The following is an 8,271-nucleotide window of genomic DNA, read 5'->3' as shown; positions in this document are numbered from 1 at the left end:
CTCATGAAACTCTTGAGTCACAGCGAGGTCAGGTGCAGCGTTGTAAACGTGAACCCCGGGGGCCGAAATGTGCTCTGCAGCAATGGCAGGAATTTGTTTTACAGTTGAAACACCCAATGGCCGTTGAGGAGCAGGTGGAATCTCTCTCTGCCAGCAGGATGTGTCTGTTTTGCACTGCGTCTTTATGAACGTGAAAAGCACCACCTGGGTGTGATCGTCGACACGGAGCAATAAAGTGAAGTGCCGGCTTCATCTGTCAAGACACGTAAACAGATTATTATCACCGCGTCCGACACAAACACAACAGTCAGGCGCGCAGGCGTAGCAGCACATGTGGTGCTCATCAGAGGAGACATACTGGTCGACTTGGCCGTTGACATCCATAAATCTGAGTCCTTTTGCAATGCTTTTTAAATCGTTTGCTTTGCTTCCAAATGTAATAGGCCATTTACGACACGTGGACACTGTGATATATCTAAAACAGCTAAAGCAATGTTTATGCAGAACCGCAAAACAAAGTGTGGTTCAAAGTTGTTACAGACACCGTTTGGAAGCTTTTCCACTGAATTTATTCGTATCCCGAGATACTCACAAGTCATTTTTTTGCAAGTCCAAGGACGAGTCTCAAGTCAATTCTCAAGTCACTGTGTGTGCGACTTAAGTGCAACTCAAGTCCCAAGTCCCAAGTCCCAAGTCCCCATCTCTGGCTGAGTGGCTGCAGTGGGGATTCTCCACTGCAGACACTCAAATCATTACCCAGGCTTCAACATGATTTAGCTTTACCTTATAAAGCAATGGTGAAGACCGGTCACTTCATGCAACGTTGAAGGTTAGTCACGGGTCCATCGTTTACCTCTCTCATAAACTATGAGTCAAATGAACGACGCTCGTTTTCTCTTTTTTACTGAAGACGGCCCTAAAAAGTAGATGAAAGGTCCCTAAAAGAAAATAGTGAAAAGCAGCTAAAGCGATTGCTCTCCGGTCTCCTGCACTCTGTATACACCAAAGAAACAGACGTAACTATTTGGATAGAGACAGCAGAGGATGGCACGCACATCCACACGATATATACAGACATATGATCCACTACTAGGTTACTGTTCTATAGCCATTGCTAAAGTGCTGTATTTGGATGTGGGTCTCAGAGTGTCATGGGATATTGAGAATCTGGGACACCATGATTCCTCCAGGCTCCTAAATCACCCATACACCCATCAAAAAATCTGGACGGTAATCCACCTCTGATGCAAGATCCGCGTGTGTGTGTGTGTGTGTGTGTGTGTGTGTGTGTGTGTGTGTGTGTGTGTGTGTGTGTGTGCGTGTGTGTGTGTGTGTGTGTGTACAGTATGTATGTGTGTGTGTGTATGTGTGTATGTGTGTGTGTTTGCGTATGTGCGTGTGTGTGTGTGTGTGTGTGTGTGTGTGTGTGTGCGTGCGTATGTGCGTGTGTGTGTGTGTGTGTGTGTGTGTGTGTGTGTGTGTGTGCGTGTGTGTGTGTGTGTGTGTGTGTGTGTGTGTGTGCGTGCGTATGTGCGTGTGTGTGTGTGTGTGTGTGTGTGTGTGTGTGTGTGTGTGTGTGTGCGTGTGCGTGTGTGTGTGTGTGTGTGTGTGTGCGTGTGTGTGTGTGTGTGTGTGTGTGTGTGTGCTCGTGTGCTAGCCGGGGAGGTAAATCATGAAGGGGTCAGACCCAGAGGTGTCACTGGGGCAGGTTACACCACGATGTCCCAGAGTCAGAGACGCCAAACACACACCTGTGTGTCTGGAGCTGTGTCTGTAATCTGCACACAGCTGTAAACACAAGAAGTGCTGTACCTGTTAAAGCAGCCTCGCGTTCTGCATCATTGGCATCCGCTGGGTATACAAATAATAATAATAAAAAATCACAGACTGACAGATGCCTTTGCCTAGTAGTTCTTAATATGATCAAAACACAATTAGTATTGAAGACAATTGCACACTTTTGATTTTGAAATGCTAAACAGCTTAAACGCACCGATGAGCTGGCTGGTTAGAAAAGGATCTTAAACTCACAGAATCCATCATGGTGTTGTGTCTCCTGTTCCTTTACGAGGTGAATGAACCACCGGCTGGTTTTGTGCTGCATGAGTTTATAGTCAGCAGCAGTTAGCCGTTAGCAGCAGTTAGCCGTTAGCAGCAGTTGCATTGCTGGTATTTCCCAAACTTTCTGACCTCTCTTTCATCTGTATGCATGCACTCTATACATGCGTGCAGATCACGTGCACGCGCACACACACACACACACACACACACACACACACACACACACACACACACACACACACACACACACATTTGTAGCATGTCTTCCTAAAAGAATGGGTAATGATCTGTGATTATGCAGTGAGAAGGTTCACACAATGGAAATATAGATAATGTTACATCAAGCTAATTACAACATTGTCATGACACCTAATTGCATTAGCATGTTAGTCATGTACACTGTGCTCATGCTTCTCGCGTTGCTTTGTGCAGAATGATATTGGGCTATTACCCACAAAGCAGCTGGCTTTCACAGAGTTATGCTTGTTTGGCAACTCAGCGCCTCACATTCTTATTACTAGCCAAGCGCCGTGGCTTACTAACCACATTGCTGTGGCTAAGCAGGCATAACATTTGCTTTACAAGACCCCCCTCTGTATCATTAGCACCGTAGCATGTTATCATGCCACCGCTAACTGCTAAGCTACCCCTGGATGCATGCCATAAGGTGAGCGCACGGCGCCCTGGGCGGTCTGTTAAGTGGGGAGGCGAACTGGGAGGGGGGGAATAGCGTGATCCTCCCACGCTACCCTACATCCCGGGCCGAGAAACTCCTCACTGTCAGGTGAGAAGAGGCGGCTGACGACTTCACGTATCGGAGGAAGCCTATTAGTCTACAACCCTCCCCAGATCCTATTAGTCTACAACCCTCCCCAGATCGGCAGAGGAGGTGGAGCAGCAGCTTGGCAGGGGGGAATTGGCAAAGTACAATTGGGGAGAAAACGGGGGGTAAAATCCACAAAATTAAATAAATAAAATAAATAAAATGAGCAGACAAACAGATCCGTCTCACTTGGTCTGCCTTATGGGTTTTATGGCGCTGCATAATGATGTCTCGTAAACAGTTTACCCAATTAAAGCTAAGTAGCCACACTGCGTGTGTGTGTGTGGGGGGGTGGGGGCATGGAAGAGAGAGGGGATACTCCAAAAACAAACTCACAGTTTGTCGGTAGAGGCCCTGTTTATTTCCCTGACTGAACCCTGCAGGTCATCTCCCCCTCACCTCTGGCTGCATTCCTCCAGATGGGACAGGCTGTGTGCTTGGATCAGTTCACTCTGCACTGTAAACTCAGCAGCTCATCATATCAAACGCTTATGATCCGATCGCCTTGTCGTGTTCCCCGTGTCAAAATTGATTTTTCTGGACAAACAATAATGTCACCGGCAGAGAAATCTGCGGTGACAAAAGTCCATGTGATTGAGATGAGCTGGGAAAACACTGTCGCTGTGACCTGTGTTATGCTTTCCAAATTGAAACTCAAGCCCGCCGCATGTCATGCAGCACTACAAAGCAGCGCGCTGGCCATGCTGCGCGCAGCTTATGTGGGCAGGATTAGCTTACTGGGGTCTGATGTTTTATTTAGCATGTGTCAAAGTGGTGTGTGTGTGTGTGTGTGCGTTCGTGTGTGCGGGTGCGCGCGTGCATGTGTGTGTGTGTGTGTGTGTGTGTGTGTCATGTACCTGTGTGTTTAAAGGAATATCAAGGACCACTAATCAACAGCCGATTACAAATGTGATTGATGATGTTTGGCAGTCGGCTATAGCAGAAACTCCTATAGGTCCATATAGCTTCTTGCGCGTGTGTGTGTGTGTGTGTGTGTGTGTGTGTGTGTGTGTGTGTGTGTGTGTGTGTGTGTGTGTGTGTGCGCGTGTGCATGCCTGCATGCGCGTGTATGTGTGAGTGTACAAGCATGCTGCCGCGTGCGTGTGTTTTTGTCTGTGTGTGCGTGCACGTGTGTGTGTGTGTGTGTGTGTGTGCGTGTGTGTGTGTGTGCGTGTCTCTGTGTGTTTGCGCGCGTGTGTGTATCTCTGTGCACGGACATGTTTGTGTATCCATATGTGCATGATGTTTTATTTAGCGCATGTCACTGGCCCTGGTCACCCTCATCTGAACACAGAGACACACTGATGTAACCTAAAACCCCGGGCTTGGATGGCTCTCTTGTAATAACCCTGAGATCATTAAAAATAAAGGGGGGAACATGACAATTACCACCTATTAGAGTCTGTCTCGCACAGCCACACTCGGCCTGTGCTATCTAGCCAAGGCTCCTGGCTGAGAAGCTACTCCTTACAGACCCATTTTATTCAAACCTTTGTAAGTACATTTAATTTTTATTGAGGGTAATTCTTCACGATCTTATCTGCTCTTATTTACTGGTTCAGCTGTCTGGATCTGCTGCTACACACTGTTCCAATTTATGACAACGTACGTTTATAGCCCTTCCCTCGACAGCCTGACAGAATCAACATGGAGATCACCTGAAAGCTTTCAAATTCGATTCTCCTCCCACGGGCATAAATAAAACTAATGTGAGATGTAACACGGCCATAAATGTGTTTTACAAGCACATTTTTCACCAACAATGTTCAGCGCTGTAATCAGGGCAGGAATCCTCCAGTGAGCAGGACTCGAGTGGAGGGGAGGAAGTCGTTTGCTTTGGTCTGAAAAGCTGCTGCGCTCTCCGGCCAAAAACGCTTGCAGAGAGGAAGATCTGGGTTACATTAGCTCTGATCTTTGTTTATCTCACCAGCCACTCCAAAATCGACTCTGATGGATGTTAGTCTCTGGGTAGGCCTATATATATATATATATATATATATGTCTCTGGGTGTTTTGGGGCGAGTCTCGGTCCTCCCCTTTGCTATCATCCTATCGCCTTTCGCCCCAATTATGTTCTCCCCCTTTTTTTCTGTCTCCTCTCTCTCTCTCTCTCTCTCTCTCTCTCTCTCTCTCTCTCTCTCTCTCTCTCTCTCTCTCTCTCTCTCTCTCTCTCAGAGCTCCCTCACTCCACCTCCACCGTCTCTTGTATCTCTTGAAGCCTATAGGACACACCGGGGCAACAGCAATGGCACCAAAAGCATCTCCGAAGCAGCGCATCACAGAAGCATCGTGCAGCGTCGAGCAGAAGCCTTTGCATTCACACCAGAAGCACTCTGTTTTGCTACAAGCCTTGCTCTGTTTTGGTCACAACTTGCATTGACAACTTGCATTGACTTCATGCCTGCGGTTGCTCCCGTAGCCTACTCGCGGCTCGTCTGGAAAAATAGGCCGGACGTAGAAAACTATCCCTGCAGCAGCACACGTAGAGCGTTGCTTCAGCGTGGTGCAGACAGGCGACACGCTGCGGCCGATGTGATCGTGGAGGCGTTGCTTCATCGTTGCTTCAGCTTAGGATAGGTGTCTGGTGTGTTTGTGCTAGACTCAAGGCAAATTTTCCAACCAGAATATGCGATGGACATAGGAAACTAAAGCTCGACCCGGCCGATACTGGAGTTTTGGGGCCGATGCCGATACCGAAATTAGGGAGTAAAAAAAAATCAGATATCGATATATCTGCCGATATCTTTCCCAATGATCCCTCAAATATAGGGTGACCAGACGTCCCCGATTTTCGGGGACAGTCCCCGATTTCGATGCTCTGTCCCCGGCTGGAGCTGTCCCCGAAAATGTCCCCGATTTTGGCCACAAAGTCAAATAATAATACTGGCAAGAAACTCGATAACAGAGCATTTGCGGCACCACAAAAGCCTGTCGTTGTGCTGTGCACGTTGTGCAAAGTGCTGCCTGTGTGTGACAGAGTAGATCTGAACAGAGTAGATGTCCTCCCTCTGCCCGTGCCGTGGTTTTCCCAGGACCCAGCCGCCCGCAACCGAAGCCCCAGAGGTGGCGAACGAGAGGCGGCGTCTGCTTGCTGCTTTTGCTACCGTCATTGTTTACCGGACCCCATTCAGCGGGTCAGTTGTTTTGAATAATTAAAAGTACAGTAAAACTACCTGGTTAAGTAAGTGCAGTAACTAACTCAAAACGTTTTTGCAGAGAAGTCAGTAACATTTTAATGTACACCAAACTCCATTGAAAAAAAATTCAATTTTTAACATGATTGGCGATGGATCATTGTTATCTAGTCATTAGCCTAATGTTCCCTAAATTGGCCTTCAGCCATCAAAACTTTGATAACCCCTGGTTTAAATTAACACAATAGGTCATATTTATCTCTAGATTACAATTTTAATCATTAAAATTGCCTTTTAGTATTAACATGATTTTTTAAATTATTTTGTCAGCATTTAATATTAAATTTGCTACATGTAATATCGTCATGTGGCCATTGAATACTTGAAACTGGTGAGCGACACCCTAAAACTCAAGGAAAGTGTTTAGCCTACTGAGGTAGCCTAATAAATCAGTACTGTAATGTTTTTGTTTTGTGTAAATAAATTATCCACCAGTTGGTGAGGTTAAAGAGAGAAGTTGTCCCTCTCTATGTTCCTGCCACTCTACACAATACACCAGTATTTCCCATGAATTACCTAGACCATCTAATTTGTGGTAAAATGTGCCAGATAACTAGTAACCATTGTAAACTGCTTTTTTTCCAATTGTTTCAAAATCACAAAGTTCTTCATAGATCTAGCCTCTTACTTTTGCTCTCAAAGTGCACCAGATTGATGCATTTTACTGTAAAATGTACACAATTTTCTAAAAGCCGGGGGCCCCATAGCGGACTTGAAAATGTCCCCGATTTTCATTTGAGAAATCTGGTCACCTTACTCAAATATCAAACACTTGACAAAGATATGAGTTGACGCAATGAAACCGTAAACTTAACTGGGAATTTAATAATTGTAAATAACTAGAAATACAAAAATAACAAATATATGTATAACTTGAGTCAAGAAAAAATAACAAATATATGTATAACTTGAGTCAAGAAAAATTATCAAATATACACAACATGCTGTCTATAACTTAAACAAATTTAATGGAAAAATATCTGCAATATCGGCCAACATATCGGTACCAATATATCGGTTAGCGGCCAATATCGGCCGATAATATCAGCCGACCGATATTAAGGCAAGACACAAGGTCGGGCTCTATAGGAAACCCCAGTATTGTTGATTCCCCCAAGGTTTACGTTTGGTCTGTAACCGAGGCCCATAGTTCAGAGGAGTCACATGTGTAGGTTGTGTACGTAGTTCAGAGGAGTCACATGTGTAGGTTGTGTACGTAGTTCAGAGGAGTCACATGTGTAGGTTGTGTACGTAGTTCAGAGGAGTCACGTGTGTAGGTTGTGTACGTAGTTCAGAGGAGTCACGTGTGTAGGTTGTGTACGTAGTTCAGAGGAGTCACATGTGTAGGTTGTGTACATAGTTCAGAGGAGTCACATGTGTAGGTTGTGTACATAGTTCAGAGGAGTCACATGTGTAGGTTGTGTACGTAGTTCAGAGGAGTCACGTGTGTAGGTTGTGTACGTAGTTCAGAGGAGTCACGTGTGTAGGTTGTGTACGTAGTTCAGAGGAGTCACATGTGTAGGTTGTGTACGTAGTTCAGAGGAGTCACATGTGTAGGTTGTGTACGTAGTTCAGAGGAGTCACATGTGTAGGTTGTGTATGTAGTTCAGAGGAGTCACATGTGTAGGTTGTGTACGTAGTTCAGAGGAGTCACATGTGTAGGTTGTGTACGTAGTTCAGAGGAGTCACATGTGTAGGTTGTGTACGTAGTTCAGAGGAGTCACATGTGTAGGTTGTGTACGTAGTTCAGAGGAGTCACATGTGTAGGTTGTGTACGTAGTTCAGAGGAGTCACGTGTGTAGGTTGTGTACGTAGTTCAGAGGAGTCACATGTGTAGGTTGTGTACGTAGTTCAGAGGAGTCACGTGTGTAGGTTGTGTACGTAGTTCAGAGGAGTCACATGTGTAGGTTGTGTACGTAGTTCAGAGGAGTCACATGTGTAGGTTGTGTACGTAGTTCAGAGGAGTCACATGTGTAGGTTGTGTACGTAGTTCAGAGGAGTCACGTGTGTACAGTAGGTTGTGTACGTAGTTCAGAGGAGTCACATGTGTAGGTTGTGTACGTAGTTCAGAGGAGTCACGTGTGTAGGTTGTGTACGTAGTTCAGAGGAGTCACATGTGTAGGTTACGTAGTTCAGAGGAGTCACATGTGTAGGTTGTGTACGTAGTTCAGAGGAGTCACATGTGTAGGTTGT

Source organism: Poromitra crassiceps (assembly GCF_964638095.1).
Source record: "Poromitra crassiceps genome assembly, contig: HAP1_SCAFFOLD_143, whole genome shotgun sequence".
In the NCBI taxonomy this organism is placed as follows: Eukaryota; Metazoa; Chordata; class Actinopteri; order Beryciformes; family Melamphaidae; genus Poromitra; species Poromitra crassiceps.
Note: the sequence above shows the minus strand (reverse complement) of the source record.